The sequence below is a fragment of the Rana temporaria genome, chromosome 3 (assembly GCF_905171775.1).
Source record: "Rana temporaria chromosome 3, aRanTem1.1, whole genome shotgun sequence".
Classification (NCBI taxonomy): Eukaryota; Metazoa; Chordata; class Amphibia; order Anura; family Ranidae; genus Rana; species Rana temporaria.
Genome location: NC_053491.1, coordinates 392,786,173 through 392,798,839, shown reverse-complemented (window position 1 = coordinate 392,798,839; position 12,667 = coordinate 392,786,173).

Below are 12,667 nucleotides of genomic sequence, written 5' to 3'. Positions count from 1 at the left end.
ATATGAATCTGCCCCAGTGTCTGCAAGGTAGACAGACAGAATAGTGTAATGATTCTGTTAAAAAACTAGTAAATACCTATTAAATTCCTTCATCTATATCACCTCCGGCATTCTAGTTTCTGTTCTCTCATTCACTTCCTGGTTTGCATCGCTTGTTCATGTAAGAACTACATTTCCCAGTATGAATTGCGGCACGCCCAGTAATTCACACCTCCTTGAAGTCTCTAACACGTAGAGAGCGTCCTGCCACACAGATGTAGTTCCCAGGAGGGGGTGAGCACGTTACTGACCACCGCAGTAAAGCCTCCCATCACGGTGGTCAGTAAAATCAGACAAGCAGGAAGTGAACAGAACAGAGAAGAAATAGAGCAACTTCTGAGCAAAAACGAACAATGAGGAAGTGAAAAGAGGAATGTCTGCAGGTAAAGGATGCTTATTATGAAAAAAAAAATGTTTCCTTTACAACCCCTTTAAGTGGCTAATGCTATGTCTTATTGCCTGCTATCTTTTATGCAACAAGCTATAATACTTCCTGATTGCCTTGCTTGTTACTGGCCTGGATTGTCCTGACTCCTCCTGCCTGCCCATAACCTCCGCCTGGACCTGACTACTTGGCTACTTAGACCTGACTACTGCTCTGCTTGGACCTGACTACTTATCTGCCTAGTGTTTCATGCACAGTCTCCACACCATAGCAGTTCTGTTTCAGCTGCCCCATGGAAGGGCAATCTTGAGGGTTTTTGACCCTTTGACATCTTGCAGTGAACAAAACTAGGACCACAAGGGTGTTTGGCCCATCTCCAACATCAGGAGCTCTGGTGAAAAGCAACTGAAACTTAGATTCTGTGCCTCATCTGAGGCAGCGTCACCTATCGGGACCTCCATAACATTTCGACCTGATCATAGACCATGCTCTTGTTTGTTAAATTTATTATTAAAGTGGTTTTAAACCCAAAACCAAAAATTTTATATTTTTTTCACTTTGCTTACTATTTCTTAAAGTGGATGCAATTGATTCTGTTTTCTAGGCCTTTATATTGTCACCTGGTGATCTGGCCAGTAACATACTATCTGCCACTTTTGCTGGACAGCTTGGTGTGTTAAAGGAAACTGAAAAAATAAATAAAAAAAAAACTGGCCTTACACTTGTAACGCTACCCCTGGAGGGGCTGCTGAGATTAACCAGGTCCTCCCTTGCTAAAGTAAAGTGGATACCAGACCCACACACAGATCTAAGCACACTGACAAATGTCCAGGGGTTGTCTTTTTCTGGGTTTATTGCAGAAATGTGAACAGGAGAGGGGTATGGGTGCAGGATACTCTAAATGTTAGGAGAAATTAGCAAGAGGGCAAACTTTAGACAAAATCCTCGTGTAACAGCCTTTGCTAGAGGTAAGAGAGAATGGCCAGCTGATCTGGAGCTCTATGTGAGCAGTCCTTGCAACAACCTCTGGTACTTACACCCTCTGTGCACATGCAAACCTAGGATCCATAATCAGTCCTTCTCACAAGGTCCAAGGTCTGTCACTCAGGTTCACCCGCCTCGAAACTGATATCCTCCAGCAAATATCCTTAAGTCAAGCTTCCTTCAGGCCCTCAGCTAAGCACAAGCTAAATGCCTCCCATAGCTGAGCATCCCTTCTCAGTAATACACAGTGGCTGCCTCCCAGGGAACAGCAATCCCAGGAGAATAGCCCTCCTGAACAGGACTCTCAAACATCTATCATCTCCCCAACCACCTTCTGGACACACCTTCCCAGGGATTGGCTAAGGTCCCATAAATATTCATAACTCAGTGCTTTACCCTCCAACTCTATTTTCTGGAAGCTTCTTCCAGAAACAGGCAGGGGTAACCGACCACCAAGCTTAGGTAACCCTGACCTGTTTAAAAAAACAGATCACCACTCTACTGGATACAGTGGAGCCAAAAAAACGAATCTAGTCCAACTAGGGCAGGGAGCTACACACTGATAGTAAAACAATTAATAGTTTACTCCATCTACACTATACAGTGAGGAAAGATCTCCCACGGCAACTAATGCAAGCTCTTTGGCAAGGCCACCCATACAGTGTATGACCAGCTTTACTGGCTGGATCAACAAGTGAAAGCTGAAATATATAACATTTTTGTTTTTGCGTTTGACACCACCTTAATTTCTATTATCTGCCTGCATAGCAGTCATAAGCTGCAATATTGGAACTTTATGAAACTCATGCCTCAATGAACTGAGTTTTGGTGAAGGTTTAATGTGCTTTAGACTACACATCTGAGCAGACGTTGGGCTAAAGACAAAGGCCCAGATTCACTTAGATAGGCATAAATATAAGCGGGCGTAGCGTATCGTAGTTACACTACGCCGCCGCAACTTAGAGAGGCAAGTGCTGTATTCACAAAGCACTTGCGTCTAAAGTTATGGCGGCGTAGTGTAAATGTGCCAGCGTAAGCGCGCCTAAATCAAATGAGAAACAGGGGGGCGTGTTTTATGTAAACTAAGCATGACCCCACGTAAATGACGCTTTTTTTGAACGGCGCGTATGCTCAGTATAACGTCGAATTTTCAAATTAAATTACGCCCGCTTAATGCCTAGACGACGTGAACGTAACTTACGCAAAGCCCTATTCGCGAACGTTTTACGCAAACGACGTAAATTTGACGCTGTCCCGACGTCCATACTTAACATTGCGTACGCCTCACTATAGCAGGGGTAACTTTACACCGGCCTGACGCCTTACGCAAACGACGCATATAGATACGCCGGGCGCACGTACGTTCGTGAATCAGCGTATCTACCTAATTTGCATATTCTGCGTGTAAATCTACGGAAGCGCCACCTAGCGGCCAGCGTAAATATGCAACTAAGATACGACGGCGTAGGAGACTTACGTCAGTCGTATCTAAGCAAAAATCAGGCGTATCTTGCTTTCTGGATACAGAAAAAAGATACGCCGGCGCATCCTAGAAGTTACGCGGCGTATCAATAGATACGCCGACGTAACTTCTTTGTGGATCTGGCCCAAAGAAAGTTCACACACACTCATAATACTCTGGCTGTACCTATGGAAAGGATTCCCGCCATTATCTTTTTTTTTCCTGTTTTAATTTGTCCTGTCTGTTCAAGGCCTAGTTTTCCTGATAGTCGCACCAGTAAGGTTAATTTTGTCTAACAGAGAACAGGGAAACCCTGCCAGGGCCTGACAGTACTGATTAGGAGACGGCTCTCAGTCTGTGGACTGCATAGAACAATCAACTTCATATTCATGGATTGCAAATCGCAGACAAAAGACAGTCCGACGTCTCTAAAAATAGTGTGGTGACATTTACATGTGAAACTCCATACGTGCCAGAGAGGGATCCATCCCCATCTGCTATTCATTAGATTAGAATTCTGCCTGACAAAACAGGAGTCTCTTATTTATTCTATTTATTTGGTTGGTTACAATAATGAGATGCTCCTATTTCAACTCACCAGTGTCACACATGCAAGTTATTTTAATAAAGCAGCTGAACGAGCTATTAGGAGAGCAACCAATGAGATTTCCGTTTAATGCTGTCGGGTCACTGAAACCTAAACTCAGTGGTCACTTATAGACCTCATTAATGCAAATAGCCAGACAGCAAATTATGTGGCCGAAACGCGATACTAGCATGCAGACAGGGTCAAGAGGCTTCATTTTTGTTTTACGAAGTACAGTCAAAATAATTCCATTTTGGAGAGCATAAGAAATGCCATCTGTGTCCTATTTGAGAGATTTCTCTTTATTTCCTCTTCTTCATGCACAACTGTTCTTCCAAGTGCCCCCCCCCCCCTTTATTTCTGATCTGGTGAAGACTCAAACATTTGTAGGTAGATTCACAAAGAGTTAGGTCGGCTTATCTACAGATAAGCCGACCTAACTCTGAATCTAAGCCAGCCTATGTTTAAGTGTATTCTCAAACAGAGATACACTTAAACATACCTAAGATAGGCTGGCTTGCGCCATTCTATCTTAGGCTGCAATGTTTCTTTTGCCTGCTAGATGGCGCTGCCATTGCGGCCGGCATAGATTATGTAAATGAGGGGCTACGCTGATTCCCGACGATTTATGAGCATATGCCGGGCCTACACCGTCGAGTGACGTCGTTTACGTACGCGATAGGCCGCCTAAAGTTATTCCACCTATGAGGTGGAATAACAATGTTAAGTATGGCCGCCATTCCCGCCGCGAGGTTCGAATTTTTTACGTCGTTTGCGCAAGTCGTCTGCGAATCGGGATTTACGTTGTTTACGTACGCGTCAAAATCAATAGGCCCGTACGGCCTACTTAGCCGCAATGCGCACTGGGAAATGTAGTCGCCCGGCGCATGCGCAGTGTAAAAAACGTCAAAAAACGTGAGGTCAAGCCTCATTTCAATAATACACGCCCCCCCTCCCAGTCATTTGAATTAGGCGTGCTTACGCCCGCTCGTTTTAGGCTACGCCGCCTAAAATTTGAAGGTAAGTGGTTTGGGAATCACTTTTAACCTAAATAATTTAAGGCGGTGTAGCCTAAAAATAGTAGGCTAGGCCGTCCTAATTTTAGGCCAATCTCTCCGAATCTACCTATTGGAGTTCTATCATTTCCGCACAGTAGAACAGATAGAATGAGTAAATAAATTCAATCTCTTTGTAAATCACCAATTAAAGTGCTTCACCGATCCCCTTTGTGTGCCAAACTCACCAGAGGAATTCGCCTCAGACAAATGTTTGGAAAATATCGCTTGGGTGTATGCTAATCACAACGTTTCATCTGGCGGCTGGAAGGTCCGAGTGTTACCAGCACTTCGCCTTCATTTATTCCTGAAATATAAAAACGCTCCCATAGTGCATTATCGTAATACAAGTTAAAATTTATTTAAAACAAAATCCTACTCACAAACACATTAGAAATACAAACATGTCTTGTCACAAGATCACGTAACACTTCTCAAACCTCAAACATCCCCGCGCTTCCCCATGGGCCTGTCTCGGCATCTCATCCAACACCAAATACTTCCAGGCTCACGGTCACTGCCGGAAGGGTGCGTGACGTCACCAATAGTCACTGTGCAGCTGCGCCCTGAAGCAGCGTTTCGTCCACTGACTTCTTTAAAAGGGAAAAAGTAAAGCTGTTAGTTTCAATAAATTTCATTGAATGCTATAAATATTCTGTAGCAGAATCTCTAACCTCTTCCAGTCTAATGATAGCCTTTGAGGCCACAGACCGCTGACATCCTTCAATAAGTAGTGGGTTGTGAGGCATAGTGAAAGAAAAGGTGTTAAGGCATTGGGCGCCAGACACTTATTGGATACAAAAGAGGCTTTATTTATTTTAGCAGTCCTTTAATATTTTGCAAGGCAAAGAGGGTTGGGGCCAGGACACCCTTAAGTAGTTGCAATTTCAATAGGCAGACTCCAAAGCTTCAATAGGCAGACAGCCGTACAGGGAAAGGCCCCCAGCAAGGTGCCACTTCTGCACGTGCAGGTTTGCTGTCCCCCATGGCTACAGTACCCAGTTCCTAATTCAAACGTAACAGTTCTCTCAGCTATACTACAACTTTTACTTGTAGTTCTTCAGCCCCTTGAACTCCTAGTCTCTCATTGGACCCTCTGATTCCCTAACTCTGAATCCTGTGAGCTCCTCAAGCGTCACCCATGCTCCCCTGCTGGGTCCCTAGCTTGGCACTTTGCATACCTTCAAGCTTCACCCCTGCTGGGTGGCTTGGTCCCTAGCTTGACACACATGGCTGCTCTGCAAGCGGCACCTCCGCTGGTTGGGCCCCTGACTTGAACACCGCCTGAAGTTTCCCAATTATCCACCGTGGTCGGTTGTTGAGAATGTTGCTCCGGTACTTGCTTTAGTTACTCACTGTGGTCCCTGGTAAAGGTGGTTGGCCCCCTAGTGGCGACAGCTTCCCTTCTACCTCCGACCATGACAGGTTCTCAAGCCGGCAGAACTGTCACTTTTGGTTGGACTGCAAGCCGCAGTCCCAACCCTGCGCTGTCCTCTTACTTCTGGATAGGTCCTCACACAGCCTGGCAGCCAAATTTCCCTGGGATAGGCCCACTCCCTGGCCTAGCAGCCCAGGGCAGACAACACATGTACACCAAGACGGCAGTCAAGGTGGCACAGAACATACCTAACTCCACCCAAATATATAGGCTCTACCAGCAGGCCAAGGGATTCAAGAAAACCACTACCCATTGGCTGAGATATCTCATATACCCATAACCTGGCCTTGAGTTGTCCTACTGTAGTACCACCAATTGCCTGGCCCCCTAGTGGTAGAAGAGAAAAAAGTACAACAAGGCCAAACTTAGGGAGAAATCAATGGATCTCTAACAATTTAACTATGGTAGCTGCCCCTGACAAGGAATTTGGTGAGGAGCTCCCTGACTAAACCCCAGGGTGCTAAAATTAAATAATAAAAAGCAGTACAAAATAGTGAGAAGTTTTTCCAGGCTTCTTGTTGACGGATATGTCTCCTGGGTTTCAAATATCAGTTAATCGAAGTTCAGGGGTTCCCGAGGGAGAGTTTGCTTAGATAGCTACTGCTCCTTGTATGAAATTGTCGCTAGGTGAAAGTGGGAAGTCAGAATAAAAGAATAGGAGAGTATTGGAAGTAACAGAGAATTCTAAAAACAAGGCTGAGAGGCAGTAAAACCCTGTTGTTGAGCCAAAGTTTTTGTCACACATTACCAACCACTCTCCTTTTAGCTGCAGAAGCAGCGGTCAGGTTGGTACACATTCCGTGACCACCATGCTTTGCTTCACAGCTGAGGCAGAAATGATACCCCCTGACACTTTTGGCGCAAAGTGAATGGGGCTGCTCGTCAAGCTATGCATGATGTACTGGTGTGAGATCCAAGGGATTTAAGCAGCTGTCAAATGCGGATTGCTCTTTAGAGATCAAAACACACTTGAATGAGCCCTTAGAGGTGGGTGGGGTTGGGACCTTGTTGTTTATTGTTGGTGTTATTGACTGCTTTGTCAACGCTCCAACCGCATGCAATCACAATCAAATTGGTAATATTGATCAATCCAGGAGGTCCAAATTCATTTGAACTTAGAGATGGAGTATTTGAGGAACTCCGCCATTTTTCCATTGAAAAGAAACCAATTAATCTTCTGTTTCACTTGGCCAATTGTAGGGGTCTACGAACACCATGTTGTTCCTTGAACCTATTTGGTTGTCATAAGGATAAATGTCAGCAAACAAATATGGTTATTTATACAGAATTTAGGTTTAGTAGAGTTAATGGGGTTGTAAAGGTTTGTTTTTAATTTTCTAAATAGGTTCCTTTAAAGCGGGAGTTCACCCGAAAAACAATTTTTAACATTAGATTGATGCTCATTTTGTCAAGGGGAATCGGGTGTTTTTTTTAAATCGAAGCAGTACTTACCCTTTTAAGAGATAGATCTTCTCCGCCGCTTCCGGGTATGGTCTTCGGGACTGGGCGTTCCTATTTGATTGACAGGCTTCCGACAGACTTCCGACGGTCACATACATCGCGTCACGAGTAGCCGAAAGAAGCCGAACGTCGGGGCGATTCCCGATTCCCCTTGACAAAATAAGCCTCAATCTAATGTTAAAAATTACATTTTTGGGTGAACCTCCACTTTAAGCTAGTGCATTGTTGGTTCACTTACCTTTTCCTTCGATTTCCCTGCTAAAATTTTTTTTCTTTCAATTTCTCACTTCCTTTTTTCTCCTCAGTAAGCTTTCCACCATCATCTGGCTGGGGGTTAGTCAGCCAGAACAGCTTACTGAGGAGGAACAGGAAGTGAGAAATTCATACAAAGAAAACAAAGAGAAAAAAAAAGGAGGGAAATCGAAGGAAAAGGTAAGTGAACCAACAATGCACTAGCTTAAAGGAACCAATTTAGAAAATAAAAAAATAACCTTTACAACCCCTCTAAAGTATTTTTTTTATGTGTGATTGTAGCAAAACTTTTATAACACCAAAGTGCCTATAACTTTGTTTTTCTCCAGCAATGACCATTTGAGCATAACTTGCTTTGACGGGATTGGACAGGGTCTGCTTTGCAAAGTATAATGACTTTTAACACAATGACAGCAAAATGGCTTTCTTTACCCGGCAACAAGTCTGTGGGCAGTAGCTGCTATTTTAAAAAGATGGTAGTGATATTTCTTAATTCGAAAGGCAAACACATATTTTAACGATTTCCAAGTATTTGCGTGCTTCCAACATGTCACGCAGCCAAGAAAGCTTGTTTTATCCACCATATGTAGAATCACTTTGCTTTGTTGTCTATAGTGGGAACTATACCATACAATCCACTTCCTCTCTGCAAAAGTACATTTGAAAGAAAAAGCGTCCAAGTTTTATCTGAGCTGTGCGCACACAGTATTACGGATAGGATGCACTGTATGAGTTTTGGCTGAACAGATTAAAAAATAAATAAATTAAAAGGTCTTTTCTTTGGCAAGTCGATAATGGAGTCCAGAGCTTCTGGCACATAAATCTAATATTACTTCAGAACTTGAAAAATCAGACCTAAGACTTGAGGTTTTTACGGCCTTGTTAAAAACTATCGTGTTACGTCTTTTGGAAAACACATGGAATGCTTGACTCCAAACCTATTAAACGTGAAGGGAGTTTCTGAATGTGATTATGTTTTCGTGATCTGTGCCATTAGATTTTCTCAAGTTCTAACTGCTGGAATCTCCAGGGGTTTGCTTATGGTTTTTCCAGCCAGTGGTGGTTTGTGTGTTAACTCTTGCACTCACGCAAAGAGAAGACAATGCCGTCATGTGTTACGATACATTTTATTTTGCTGCAGCTTACTTTGTATGCGTTACTGCTTTTTCCCTTGCTTTGTAGAATTCTCGTTATTTCCTTAAGCCTAGGTTCACACTAGAGCGATTTGTCATGCGATTTGAGCGATCAAATCGCATGACAAGTCGCAGCCTATTGGCGGCAATGGCACTGTTCCAATCGGTGCGACACCGATTTTGCGGCGCTGCACCGATTTGCAAAAGTAGTTCCTGCACTACTTTTGCCGATTTCAGGTGCGATTTCTATAGACATCTGTGTAGGAAGCCACACAAATGTCTATCAAGTAGCACCTGAAATCGCGCTGACCTTGCTACTTTGAAATCGCGCTACTTCAAAGTAAAGTAGCACGATTTCAAAGTAGCATCAATGTGAACCAGGGCTAAAGTGTTACTAAACCCAGGACCCTGCATTTATTATATCTAGGGCTGTTACAAAATTTTTGTGTTCGATTAATCGATTTTTTTTTTAATCGATTAATCGACTAATTTCGATTAAGTATAACGCACATACAGATCCAACTACTTTTAGCTGATCTCCTTGCAGGCTGATTCCCAGTGCAGCTACCAACAACTGGAAAAATGGATAGCAGGATACAAAAAACACACAAAGGCAGCGCTCGATGGGAATAGCATTAAAACTTTTATAGTCTTCAAGTAGGTAACAAAATAAATATTGCACTGGAGATAAAATCGATGTAGCTACATAAACTGTAAAAATGGTGCGAGTAATACCAAACGCAGTCATAAAAACATGTAGCCAAGTATGATACTGGTATAAAAATGTGTACAACGATACCACTGCTGAATCCAGATGAGGAGAGGTTAACATCAGTCCGTTGGCATGTAGATGTCCCCTGAAGGGAACTATCACAACTCCCAGAGGATGGTTGTAGAATCCCAGGTTGATAGAGGGAAGTGATAGAAGAAAGTGTAACAGCCCTTGCGTGTGTTAGATAGTAAGGTCCCGCCCGCATGCAGATATGAAGGCACAGCAAAGGAGCCCTTCAGATGGACATGGCAAGCCCCGCTGGTGTCCGTGACGTCACCGGATCTCCCTGAAGGCCCGGAAGCCGGCAGAGAAGTGAGTACCAATCAAAAGAATTTTGATCGATCAAAAAAATTAAAGATTAATCGGTGAATTAATAGTTAATTAACACAGCCCTAGTTATAGCTGGCCCCCCACAGTACACAGAACTTGGAAATGCAATTCATTTTAATAAAATAACTGCAAAAATACTTTTTCTCATCAGCAGTATATAGCAGTCTTATGACTTCTATCAGTGTCTGGCAGAGCACTGCTTAAAGCTTGTATTCTCCTCTGACTGTTCTATAAAGGCTGCATTAACCCTGATCCTCTGTCTGGACAGTGCTGATTGGCCCTGTGCTGGTCACATGCACCCCCCCCTCCCCAAAAAACAAAAAAACTCTGCAATGAGCATGAGCAGTGTGCCTCCTAGGGCTCTGATCTATCAGGAGATGGATTGTGGACAGTAAAGAAATATCTTATTATTATTAACCACTTCAGCCCCGGAGGATTTGGCTGCCTAATGACCACTTTTTGCGATTCGTCACTGCAACGTCGCTCCCAAACAAAATTGACACCTTTACCCCCCCAAAAATAGAGCTTTATTTTGATGGTATTTGATCACCTCAGTGGTTTTTATTTTTTTCTCTATGAACAAAAATAGAGTGATAATTTTGAAAAATAAAGCAATATTTTTTATATTTTGCTATAATAAATATCCCCCAAATATATATATATATATATATATATATATATATAAAGTGTTTTTTTCCCCCTCAGTTTAGGCTGATACATATTCTTCTACATATTTTTGGTAAAAAAAAATCATAATAAGCGTATACTGATTGGTTTGCACAAAAGTTATAGCATCTACAAAATAGGGGTCGTTTTATGGCATTTTTATTATTATTGTTTTTTTTTTACTAGTTATGGCGGTGGTCTGCGATTTTTATCATGATTGCGACATTATGGCAGACACATCGGACACTTTTGACACTATTTTGGGACCATTGTCATTTATACAGCGATCAGTGCTGTAAAAATGGACTTATTACTGTGTAAATGACACTGGCAGTGAAGGGCTTAAAGCGGAGGTTCACCCAAAAATCAACTTTCTGCCATTAGTCCAGCATACTGCTGACATCTACAGTATGCTGTTTTTTTTGTACTTATCGTTTTATCAGCCGTTGTTATGCGGCTCCGAGCGGGGATTCCTGCGGGGAATAGGCGTTCCTAAGCCAAGCAGAGTTGATTGACGGGCTGCTAAAGCGCGTCACGCCTTCCGAAAATACCCGAAGTGACACTCGGGTGTTTACGGCGCCTGCGCAGTCAGCTCTACACGGCAGGCGCAGGCGCCGTATAGCGCCGTAAACACCCGAGTGTGACTTCGGGTATTTTCGGAAGGCGTGACGCGCTTTAGCAGCCCGTCAATCAAATCCGCTTGGCTTAGGAACGCCTAAAAGTACAAAAAAAAAAAAACAGCATACTGCAGATGTCAGCAGTATGCTGGACTAATGGCAGAAAGTTGATTTTTGGGTGAACCTCCGCTTTAACCAGTAGGGGGCGGGGAAAGGGGTTAAGTGTGTCCTAGGGAGTGATTCTAACTCTGTGGGTGTGGGGCTTACTGTGACACGATAGTGATCACTGCTCCCGATGAGACGGAGCAAACGATCAGTATCCCGTCACTAGGCAGAACAGGGAGATGCCTTGTTTACAAAGGGATCCCCCCGTTCTGCCGTTCCGTGACATGATTGTAGGACAACGGCGGACATCGAGTCCACGGGTCCCGCGGACACTGTCACAAGGACTGTGGTGGGCGCACGCACGCCCGCTAGGCAGCAGATTCAAAGCAACATACGTTGCTTTGCCTGCCCATGCCATTCTGCCAACGTACAAGTGAGTGGGGCAGTCGGCAAGCGGTTAAACATAGTGAATTATTATTATTATTTAAACATAATCCCAAAAATGTCTCATGATGTACATCAATTATCAGCCATGTTGTCCAGAGTTGCAGATCCAACATCAATCACTAGATGGAGATGAGGCAAACCACACCAATAGAATAAGGGGTTAAGGGGAAGAATGGATGTATAATTGTTTATTTGTTTTTGATGAAATAATTATTAAGGACATTTTATGGAGCTCCTGTGAGAGCAAATTAATGTAAGTTGTGGAATGTATATTTGGATATTGAAAAATCAATAAAAAGATTTATAAAAAAAAAAAGATCCCATCAACCAATAGACACATCTAATCTTCTCACTGACTAGCACTGAATGACATCTCCCAGCCTCGCGGGGGCTCTCGGGTAACGCATTAACCAATATGGTCACAGCCACAACTGCTCAATGCCATTGCCCAAATATTGCCATATTTGGTCAGTAATGCCACACTACTGCCAGGGATTCCCAGCTAGTAAATGAACAGGGCTGGCTGATGATATTGGTTGCTTAGAACAAGGCGGGTGCTGTCAACAGACGCTTCCTTAGCAACCATGGACAGATAGGAAGCTGTTGTGGATTGTAGTGGTACAAATACCTCTACTATATATATATGATGTTCAGCTCTCTCCGAGCGTTTGGGCTGAACCTTGAGCTTATCCCTAGTCCCTATTAGAGAGATACCCTACAGCTTCCTGTCCTGGTAACGTGTCGCTGGGAGAGGAAGTGAGGATAAATGTCCCCAGTGGGAACACAGACAGTAAAACCTGATAGTGGGTTTAACCCTTTCTCTTTCTACAACAAAAATAAATTGAGTTTACCCACAAAAACAGATTTTACTAGGAATGTTGGTTGTCACTTTAAACAAGTTGCTAGATGGCTTCAGTATTACTTGAAGCTTGATG